Source organism: Mus musculus, chromosome 14 (assembly GCF_000001635.26).
Source record: "Mus musculus strain C57BL/6J chromosome 14, GRCm38.p6 C57BL/6J".
Taxonomy (NCBI): Eukaryota; Metazoa; Chordata; class Mammalia; order Rodentia; family Muridae; genus Mus; species Mus musculus.
In genome coordinates, this window is record NC_000080.6 from 117,085,883 (window position 1) to 117,097,956 (window position 12,074).

General features: G+C 39.9%; 1 protein-coding gene and 1 long non-coding RNA gene across 4 annotated transcripts in view; both read left to right on the forward strand.

The window, feature by feature from the left end:
• Positions 1-12,074, forward strand: part of Gpc6 (glypican 6) — a 1,054,610-nt gene that overhangs the window by 160,963 nt on the left and 881,573 nt on the right. The window lies entirely within an intron of this gene.
• Positions 1,484-4,967, forward strand: Gm41246. The gene is made up of 2 exons (XR_874958.2): positions 1,484-3,232; positions 4,402-4,967. It is a non-coding gene; the product is annotated as a predicted gene, 41246 (long non-coding RNA).

Here is a 12,074-nt window from a genome sequence, read left to right on the forward strand (position 1 = left end):
GGAAGCAAATCTATATTTTCTTTGCTAGAATATCACCTATTGAAAATATTACACTTCTTAATTAAACACTGGGTAAATGGGAACCTCATACAATTCCAAAATCGAGATAACCAATGGGAACTTTATTTGTACGATTATATCGCTTTTCAGCCTTTTGGCTAAGACCAAGTGTATATTTGTACCATTATTTTATTCTGCCTATTTAGATATTCAACCCTTTTCCACAATAATTTTATTGTACAACTTTGGGCTTTTGATAAACCAGAGAATACAGGCATACTTCCATGAAAGGCCTGATTTCTGGGTCTTGGAGCTTTCTTAATGAGATGTGTGCTTGTCCACTTTATCACTTTGTGCACACCTTGAAGGTAGAGGCTCATTTCACTGAGAGGACACTGAAACGTGGCATTCATCCATGGATTAGTGGTGGCTTCCCATGTGAGGAATAGAAGTGATGTCCACGAGGTCCATTAGCTCACAATCCAGACTTAGCAGCAAACATTTCAGCTTCTGGTGATGGTTTATCATTGCCTGATAATTACGTCTACCTCTTCCTTTTCTCCTCATCTCTAGACTTGCTGTCAGTCCGTGTAGCTGATGATTAAAAACATTGTTTGTTACCCCACAATGCATCACTCTGTTTGCCTGGAGGCAGTGCAAAATGAGAGTCTCCTGCTCTACATTGGTAAATGATTTCAGCAAAGGAACAAACAATAGCTATGCCATGGCATTCTCAGGACTTTTTCTGTCTGGTTGCCGTTGTTCAGAAAGGTTGTGGTAGGGAAGTTGTGGCATGTCCTTTGGACTGAAGGGCAAATCTATCTGTCTTGCAGGTGCCCAGTCACATGCAAAGGAAACAGCAGATCTATCTAGACTTGGGAGTATGTGGCCTCAGGAATTTCAGGCTACCTGAGGAAAGGATTACCAGATGGTTCAGTTTATCCTCAGGCTCAGAGTTTGATCAATATATGAAAACTCTAGGGCAACTTTCCTCTCCAACACTACTGAATTTCTAGCTTGCTAATAAAAATTCTAAACTTCAGTGTGCCTTGGGCAAAGACTATAGTCAAGAGTGCTATGACAGTTTCACTGTAGTACTAAATTGTGGCATCAGAAATTCTTTGGGGAAATGGAAAACATTCTCTGGAGAAAACCAAAACCAAACTCAAAAATGAAGGAAGCAAAAGGTGATGGAGACCATGCTAACTAAATAGCTTAGTCACATGAAGCACAAATAACAGGGCTAATAAAAAAAGAGGCTGCTTTCTTTCTTTGTTATTTCTTTTTTTATTAGATATTTTCTTTATTTACATTTCAAATGTTATCCCCTTTCCTAGTTTCCCTGAGAGGATGTTTTCTTTTAGCACAGAGTTTGTGTGTGTGTGTGTGTGTGTGTGTGTGTGTGTGTGTATGTGTATATATATATATATATATATATATATATATATATATATACATATATATATATATATATATATATATATATATATATATATATATATATTCTCCTTTATAGTGTTACTATGATACCTGTTTTGGAAGTAAAAATTGAAACAAAAATTTTAAGAAACTAATTACTGGATATAAATACCATTAGACATTTGGAGAGTCAACTCTCTGGATTACACCTGGAGAGAGAAAATGGTTTGGGAAGCTTTATTAGAATGGGCGGGCAAGGCAGAGGAGTAGGCAGGGAGAAAAAGTCACGCGGAACTGTTCCCCTCTGCCCCACTAGGAGTTTAAGTGGAATTACTCTACACAGGGAATTTGGGAATTTTGCCCCTCCTATTGCTTGTTAAATAAGAAGTCCGATTCCCAATGTAATGCTGTTGGTCACAGGGCTCCTAGAGATCCCAAAAGGATGCAATCTATTGCCTTTGTTCCTGGTTACCCATCAGAATTAGCTAATAAAACTTTACTGCTAAAAGCATCACACATATTCATCAGAGGATGTGGATAAGTTGAGTTGATATCAACCAGTAAGCTTGTACCCTGCTGTTAGTTTTAATAGTTTCAAAAGCTATGTAAGCTGCAAGGGAATAAAGATGATGAACAGTCTTACTGGGTGGTAAACCCTGGGAAATACAATAGAGACAGAATTGCCAAGAGATGCCCATGCGTGCAATCGTGGAATGACTGTAATAGAAGTAACTATGTTCTTTCTGATTGGATGTAAGTCTTACTCCACGGGTCAAAACATATGCTTAGTACTGCATATATTCCCAAGAAATCATTTTTGAGGAGTCCCAAGCTTGAACCTATTATTATTGTTCTGATTAGTGGACACAGAATCAACCAGTACTCTGTGTTTGTATTTCCCTATTTAAATTAATGCAGCTGTTGGGCCTCATCAGCAATTTTGTCCATTTGATTTATTAGGGAGTGAACAGTGATTAATGCTCAGAGTCACAAGTGATCAAAGTTCCAGAGAGTGAGTTTCTGTAGACTGTTCAGCCACAACTGGAACATCTACATCACAGCTTCCTAATCAAGCCTCAGGAAACATCACAGGGAGGGAGAGGGAAGATTGCAAGAGAGAGGGCAGGAGGGGTAGAAAGAATATGTCTTCTAAGAAGACCAACCTACTACACTCATTAAGTCACAACCATGGTGGCTACTTGCCCAACAACTACATAGTATCAAGCCAGTAAATGTCTTGCTTTGAGTGGAAAGGGGTCCATAAGTTTTCTCCCATAATTTAGGAGTGATGAGTAGCTGATGCCTTTTGCAAGAACAGTCAGTTGTCTTTAAGCATGTGGCCATTGGTGTGTCAGTGTAGCCGGGGGATAACCTCAGACCATGGAGTAGATGAGTAACACAGATCAGATAGTCATTAGAAAGATGAAGAGGACATGCAGTCGGGGGGCTAGTAAGGAGTAGGAATATATCCGGGAGGAGGTAGGGAGTCCCATATGGTGTGTGTGTGTGATCAAAATACACAATATAATAATCTCAAAGAGTTAACACATAAGAGTTGAGCCAGTGGTTCATATCAGATGCTAATATTTTGGGGAGATTCTGGAAACATTAAAGATGGAACTGAGGTCAGAAATACATCCCTGGGAGATGAGAAGACAGATCACTTATTACACAGTATCACTGACACGTTTCTCTAGGACTCTCATTGGACTCTAGGCAAACCTTGTACTCTGAGCACCTGGGGTGTGGGGAGTCACATAATTCCAATATACAATGGTACAAAGCTTACATCCTGTTCTCAAAGGGAAATCAGGTGAATAACAAAGCAAGTGGCCAGAGATAACAAGGATGGGGCAAGGTGGAAAGCAAGAAGACACTCTGCGAAGCTTATCAAACAGACCAGGCAGACTTGACTCTGGGGATTTGGTGCAAATAGGAGCAGGCACAAACAGGCGAACTGCAGACTTCTTGTCAGTATGTGCTGATAATAACACCAACCATCACTTTGCCTCCTTAAAAGCTCTTCTTTGTGCCTCAAAAATATCCTGCAAAGTGCCCCTTTAAAGAATGAGGTACTTATGCAATTTTATGTTCATTTGGAAATACTGTAGAATCACCAGGGCTTTCTGCTTTAAAAACTAGAGAGAAAATAGTTTACCCCTTCATAAAAAGGTATTGACAGAAAGCAATTTCTCACTGTTCAACACATTTTTGGAATTAAGCTGAAAACACTCAGGCTGGTTATAATGGATGTAGATATTACAAAGCTGATAGAGAGATTAAACCTGAATGTTATGTGAGATTTCAGCTTTCCAACGTGTTCAACCATAACATTTTTGGTAATGTTATGAAATCTTTTCCCTTTTTCTCTTTCCTTTTATTTCACCCTTTCATCCATAATGACTTATTTTACCCCCAGTTTTCAAACAGTTCATTCCATCATGGCCAGCTGTATTGGTTTTGTTTGTTTGTTTGTTTGTTTTTCAGCTGTATTGTTTTGACACAGGGCATCCTAATGGCGGAACTCTGTCCCAGAAACTGTGTACAACATTACAAATCAGAATCTGAGAAAAGGAGAGAGAAACATGTCAGTGATACTGTGTACTAAGTGATCTGTCTTCTCATCTCCCAGGGATGTATTTCTGACCTCAGCTCCATCTTTAATGTTTCCAGAATTTCCCCAAAATATTAGCATCTGATATGAACCACTGGCTCAATCTTTAGCCAGTGAAAGACTTTCAAACCATTGTACCTGTAGTACTCACTGGCTCGTAGTCATCTCATAATGAAAGATGGATTAAGTACAACTTCTATAGTCTTCACAATTTTTAACATTTCCAACTGTGTTGAGAAAATCAAACTTAATGTATCTTTTGGGACTCTAGGCAAACTTTGTTCTCTGAGCAACTGGGGTGTGGAGAGTCACATAATTCCAATATACAATGGTACAAAGCTTACATCCTGTTCTCAAAGGGAAATCAGGGGAGTAACAAAGCAAGTTTGCAGGAAAGCAACACTGAGAGTCTACATTTGGAAACATCAAATTCTGAGGCTCTGTGGGCAGAGGATGTGACCACTAATGGATTTCTGTAGTCCCCACATCTATAATCTTTCTGGCTTAGCCCACATGTGTGAACAAGATATTCCATGGTCTCCCTATTTTCAGTGAAACAACTTTCAAGAGAATTTAAGAGTTTTATGTCCTAGAGACTTTGATAGTTGCATTATGATAAATTCCATAGATTATTTTAACACATTTTTTGATATGGTATTGGCACAAACTCTTGGTTTCTCTTTAATATCCCACAAAGCTTTAACAACCTCAAGGTCTACACTTGGAAAAGTGTGGACAAGGACACTTTCATGTGTCCTCGTTTTGTCAGATTTTCTCTGTATTCTTACTAGATGGCTGAAAGCATGAAGTTCTAGATTGGCTATGAGGAGAATACCACGCTGTTTTCCTTGCTTAACTAATTAATAATATTACCTTTAACATTCAAAGTTTCAATACACTGTCAAAATGTAAAGGAACTCTTTGCTAAAATCAAGCATGAGAGACCTGCAGTTCATTTGTCAATATACCCCCAACCCCCAAAATTTCATGAACATAGGCCTTAATTTCTGTAGTTCCATTACCATTCTGTTGTTCTCTGATCACACCAGAATGGTTAATTAATCTCTAATTAAAACACACCAAAAATCAGGAGCACATCTGCCCAACTCCTACTTTATCCTGCCAAAGAGTTCCGAGGCAATTCTGATTCTCTGAAGACAATTTTGCATATTAATTATTTATTTTTTAATGGAATAATTTATTTTAGCTGGTGTCTTCAGAGATATCACATTTTCTGCCATGATTCTATTGGTTGATAGTTCATGTTAAGTCAGGGATGTGTGCAGAGGTTGTTTCTATAGCAACAGATAGGGACAGCAAGCAGGATTTGTCTGTAGGATTTTAGTGTGTCTGTGTGTGTGTGTGTGTGTGTGTGTGTGTGTGTGTGTGTGTGTGTGTGTGTGCATGTATGGGATGTATTTGTAGGTCTCTGTTCTTTGTCTATGGGAGGTGTGTGTAGGATCTGCTCTCTGTGTATATGAATGTATATGTAGAAATCTGCTGTGTATGTATGGTATATGTATGTAAGATCTTGGTGTGTGTGTGTAGGGTGTATGTATAGGATTCTGCTCTGTGTGTATCGGGTGTGTATGTAGGATTTTGCTGTTTGTATATAGGGTTTGTATATATTATTCTGTTGTGTGTGCATGAGGCATGTATGGAGGTTTCTGGTGTGTGTGTATGGCCTATAATTTTTTTTGGAATCTGCTGTGTGTGTACAGACTGCATATATACAACTCTGAAGTATATGTGTGGGGTGTTTATGAAGGATTCTGCTTTATGGGGGGGCATATGTGTAAGACTTTGCTGTGTGTGTGAGGTGTGTACATAGGGCTCTTCTATGTGTATGGGGTATATATGTAGGACTCAGCTGTCTGGATGGGGTGTATATGAACATGTGTGAATGTAGTTGTAAGTGAATGTGGAGACCAGAAGATGTCTTTCTGAGCCCCGCTGTTACATTCTACTTTATTTCCCCAAAGCAGGATATCTTTCTGAACTCAGAACTCACCATATTTTAGAGACAGTCTGGTTAGCAAGCTCTGGGATTCACCTGTCCCTGTGCCGGGGTTACAGGTGTGTGAACAGTTTTGCCTGACTGTTTCCATGGCCCAATCCCAGGTATTCACGTATGTGCAGCAAACACTCTTCTCCACATAGCCATCTTCCTCCCCTGGAATTAGTATTTTCTCAGTGTTTTCCTAGATGCATTTAAAATTTCCTCTCCAACCTAGGATTTCTTGTTATTTGCATTGAGCACAAAATCAAGCTGTATGCGATTCATGACTTATAGCCTTTAGGAATTCATATCTGTGTTAACTCAGGGGGAGAAGAATCATAAGACATATTTACCCTCAAAATGCAGTATGAGGTTTGGTTGTGAATGTTATCCATAAAATCCAATATGAAACTAAAATAATGAGTGATGTGTAAAATGAAATACTTGTTTTTAACAAATGATTCTTTAAGACTTACCACACACATCTTTACCCAACATCTCAGACCATGTGATATAGGAAAGACAACCTAAATCTATCAAATTTTGTTTCAGGGAGAGATATAACTTAACTCAAGAAACTCAGTTTTCTTTTTCCATTTGCTTTCACTATTTCCAAAAGACAATCTTAATATCTTATAATGCTTCATGTACTTTATGAATCTCACCTCTGGGATTATCTGAGGAGCATACATACCTGTTATGATACATAGAGTTAAGGATTTAAAATGAAGAGTGAGATATGATCTTTGTGATGAAGGAAAAGATGGGTGGATTTGGCTTTGGAAATCTTATAGTTAAATATAGTAAACTATCTCAATGCAGAGGAAAGAGTAGGTCATGAAACATATTGACATGAGTTTCTTCATATGGCTGAGGTAGGCAACACTTTTGAGTGCACAATGCTATTGGAAGTTGTTCATAAAGGTAGTTGAAGAAGAAAAGTTGAATTATTGCTTTTATAATCATTTAAGTGATGGTAGAGTTCAATGTTGAGGGTTCTCTTATTTGATAATGTGTCTTTAAATCTTTTTTAGTTATACTGATTTTTTTGGCAGGCGCACTTTTTGGTATAGTGCTTCGCCTCCAAGTATATCTAAGTCCCATGTGAATGTTTGGTACGTGTAAAGGCCAGAAGATGGTGTTGAGTCACTTGGAAATGGAATTACAAATGGTATAAGCGACCCCATGGATGTTGGGAATTGAACTTAGATCCTCTGGAAGAGCAACCACTGCTCTTATCTGCTGTTTATGTTTCCAGATCCCTGAACTAAGTTTTAATATCAATGCTGTCTGTGCATTTGTACATTTATGTGTGCTTGTGTGTGTGTGTGTGTGTGTGTGTATGTGTGTATATTTGTGTGTATGTGTGTATATTTTTGTGTATGTGTTATTGGGTACTCCTAGCAAATTAAGAATTCTAATGGGTTTTATAAATCCAAGAAACAGGATGGTTTCTATATACAACTTGAATAATAATCATTGAAATGCCTAGGTAAGCTCTGATCAAGGTACATGGCATGTAGTGTTATATGCACCAACTTTATAGAGTCTCAAATCCATGGAACAGATCTCCGAAGTGTGTGGTAGTATATGAGAATTATTGACAGATCCACTCCCAGTCACCTCCTCAAGCAAACCGTTGGTGAGAGAGGTAATGAAGGTATGCATGAAATGGACTGGCCACCAAGGAGAAGGGGACATGGGTTTTGGAGGATGGTGACATTTGAGCTGAGAAATGAAGACAGTAGTGAAAGGATGAGTGAGTTGAAATACGTTGTGTGCTATTTAATGTTTTGTATAATGCTACCTTTTTTGAGTCCTTTTGTATGTGACTCAGGAGGATGGCGCTCTAGGAATGTGTATCCTAAAGTTTGATAGCTCTGGTATTGCTCAGGAGAGCAGCCCGCTGAGAGATGGATTCATGGATTACTCAGCAGGAAGGAGCTGTAAGTAAAGACAAGACACAGCTCCTAGATTCTGCAAAGATAAAATGAAGTAGGAAATTAATGATATTCATCTTCATTATTTTCCCTTTACATTTCTTGTTCACGAATCTGCAGCCTAAATAGAGTGACACAGCTTTGTAGCAAGTTTTAGATTAAAGAAGACACAAAGAGCTTTGGTAAATATTTGCAATATTAAAAAGCTTAGAATGTGCCTAGTCCTGCACAGACTTGATGTGCCCAATGTGTGTGGTGTGTGTGTGTGTGTGTGTGTGTGTGTGTGTGTGTGTGTGTGTGTGTGTGTGTGGTGTGTGTGTGTGTGTGTGTGTGTGTGTGTGTGTGTGTGTGTGGAGTGTGTGTGTGGGGAGTGTGTGCGGTGCAGGAGGGAGAGCACTTTCCTGGGAGAAGCTCCACCCTCTTGGAGGAAAAGAGGAGGTGTGGACAGGGGAGGAACAGGGAAAGGGGGACCACAAGGAGGGGCATAGGGATCTGAATGTAAAGAAAATAAATAAAGAAAATAACAAGAAAAAAGCGCGGAGGCATGGTTCCTCACCACAATGCTTGACAGGTTGTTGTCTTTCACTTTTTGTTTTCACAAAACTGTTTTTTTAAGTATGAGAAATATCGATGTATTTAAATAAATCTAAGTAAACTATCAACATGCCATTAAGATTTGAATACTTTTTGAGCAATATTGAATACATTTGAAACCACGATGGATCATGAAAAATGAAACTGTGCTAAGGATCCATCCTTTGGAATCTGGCTGACGGAAATCATAGGGAATTTCTAATGCTATTTTATTTACGTTAAATATATACAATGCTACATATATTTACGTCTCATTTGGAATAGGGTCAAATCCAAGGCAGATGTTTGGCAAAGTGCTTTTGCTGTTGGGTGACTCTAAGAGTTCTTCCTCTACAGATGTGTGTAAATGGCTTAGTTGGTAAAAGTTCTAGCTACACAAACACAAGAACTCACGTTCAAACCCACAAAACTCATGAAAATAGCTGGGCAAAATGAGTGTAAGCCTGGTAGCCCAGTCTCTTGTGGAGCAGAGCCAAGAGCATCTCTGGAGCTTGCTGGTCTCCTGTAACTTCAGGTTACCTGAGAGACCCTGTCATAAGGGAATGAAGTGAAGAGCAATCTGAATGATCCAGAAGGATGTCTGATGGTCTCGTGTGTATGTGTGTGTGTGTGTGTGTGTGTGTGTGTGTGTGTGTGTGTGTGTGTGTGTGTGTGTGAGTGTGTGTGTGAGTGTGTGGATGCACATGTATGCACACATTCATATGCCACACCGTATCACATACATGGGAAAATAAAATATTTTCAGAAGTTATTTCACTGGTGCCTGCCAGTCTCTGGTGGATGAAATGAAGCAGCTGAAGTCCACAGGAGAGCAACGTGTTCAAATGAAGAAGCAATGGCATCGCTGCGAACTTTGCCTTAGACTCCTTTGCCTTAGACTCCTCTGGCTCTGAGAGATAACTCATTCATCCAACTTCTACCACACTTTTCTTGACCTCTCTCAGCTTGTGGATTCCATAAAAAAAAATCAGGTTCCTTATAGCTGCATCATTATGTTGGTGATTGGAATGCGGGAGTGCAGATTTAATGAAAATTTTATTTAGTTGTAGTTAAGATATAGAAATGAGGATACTGTAAAAGAAATAGTATTGGAAAGGAGCATACACTGAGAAAATGGGACTGAAGAGACTTTATTAGGACTGCTGGGTTATGTTGGATCTTCCTGCAGGCCAGGGGAAGGACATACTTGTAAAAGTCTTTACTTATTCCCTATGTCAATAAGAGATAAATCTTGCTAACTCAACAACAAGATTTTTGTTGCAGGAAAAATTAAAGAAGAATAGCAAATTCTGGCCCTATACCCAACTACTCTCAGTCCTGGTGGCCTCCCCAGCCAGTTTTTATCTCATGGAGATTGTCTGACTCAGAGCTCCAAATTCTCTCCACCCAGCTCTCTAAGTTCCCACTGGCAGGTCCTTACCATACCAGCCCCATGCTTCAAAATCCCATGGCCTTTGTGGTGCACATCTGACAAACCCATGCTTTGCTGCTGTACCTTTCTGTCTAGAACCCAGTTGAACCACTGCATGAAGGAAAATACCACACAAACTTAGTTCAGAAACAATGGTAACTCAACAGCTGGGTACATAAACTAGAATCCTAATCTTGTAAGCCATATTAAGTCTAAATCCTTCGGTGGTGAATTTCTGAGGATCTGCCATTGAAATTGGGAGACAGTAGTAGCTACATCTTGCCCTTTCATTATCCCTGTTAATAAGCCCCCCCCCACACCCCCTCCTGTTTTCTCTCATCCTCTAACCTGAAAGTCCTGCCTACTCGCCCAGTGATTGGTCCCTTTATTCACTTAGGAGAAGGTTCACAAGAAGTCATGTGAGTACTTGACTCAATCAGAGTTCCAGACAACCCCTCCTGGGAAAGCTGAATTAACAACAAAATACAGGCAGCAGCAGGGCCGTTCACAGCAGTTTCTAAGACAAATTCCTTACATTGGTGGATTCAGCTTGATGGGGTAGATGTAGGAGATGAGAGACCTGTGAAGCCCTATGCTACTACGCCCCAGTTGCCCTGCCTGCAAAGCAGGGCAATGTGCAATCTATAAAGTTACAGATTAGATGAGAGAAAAGCCACGTAGATACTCTTGACCTCTGTTTGACATTATTGGCCGGAATCTGCCTTGGCTCTCATGTTGGTATTGGAATGTACTATCCCAGCTGGCTTTTCTTCCACCCATGTGTCTGTTTCCCTAGAGTTAAGGCCACAAATAACTACACAAATCAAAGATATTGTAAATGTGCTGTCATTTCTGTCCAATTCCAGTGTGAAACATCAAATGTTGGATGAATTGCTTAAGATCTTCTGAACTTCCCAGGAGAACATCTTCCTAGGGACACCCAGATGATCCAGGATCTGGCATATTCTTGACAACTTAATGGCCAGCATCAGTTCTATCCACAGGGATTTATTGAAGTGAAATGGTTGTTACAAGTCAATACTATATATAAGGTGTGAGCTTTATTTGGTAAAACACAGGCCAATTTCTTCCACATTATATTTCATATGTCATTTCAATGGTTTTGACCAAAGATATTTTTTTGTCCCTTGGTGTGTTTACTTTGTTTTACACCTTTCACAGTCTTGGTAAATCAGATCACCGGAAAGGGAATTCTTACTGTTGCCTCAAATTGCAGAGAAATTTCATTTTAGTGTAGTAGAGAACCATCAATAAGAGAAAGGAAATTTCTCCCTTGGGGCATCTGAGGCATAGCTGTAAGAGCTCCTCGGTAGCACAGGCGTGTCAATAAAGTCAGAGAGCGCCTCAGCCCGCCGAGAGCGCCTCAGCCCGCCGGACTCCTTTTAATTTCTGAACCTCACAAGCACAGAAATGATGGGGAGATGATTGGGAGCATCGTCGAAGCAGCAGAACAACAGGGACACGGTGCACAGGAAGATCCCATGGAAAGTATTCAAGAACGTCACGTTTTGGATGAGCACATATCCCAAGCTTGTCGAAAAGGTGAGCTCAACCTGAGGGGAACGCAACATGAGATGCAGGATGTCTCCAAGTTGCCGTTTTATTGCTCACTCGTGACACCTGACCACTTTGTGTCTTATCGCTTTGCTTACAGGGCCAGAAAAGAAAGCCCATCTTCTTAGTTCCTCTCCCCAAAGACCCCAAAATAATAGAGTATACTACGGCATGATGATAATAATGGTGCCATAGCGTACTCTGTGTTATTTGAGTCAATCTCCATGAACAAGAGGAGTCCAGTAGATGTGCCTGCATCTAATGCTCAAGGGAGCCGCTGAGTATTTCAGTGTTACACAAAAGATAGAATGGGAGGGGGTCCTGAATTGCAACCATAATGGAATGTAACTTGAAAAACAAAACAACGTGGAATCCAGAGAAAGAGAAGCACCCTACTCTAAATAGAGCACTGAAACCATCTGTACATCAATTGTCTTTGGGGTGTATTTATAGCTATGCGAGCAATCAGTCAGGCATTGCCCCGCATGTTGTAACTCCTTTCCCTGGCCACATCGAGTTCAT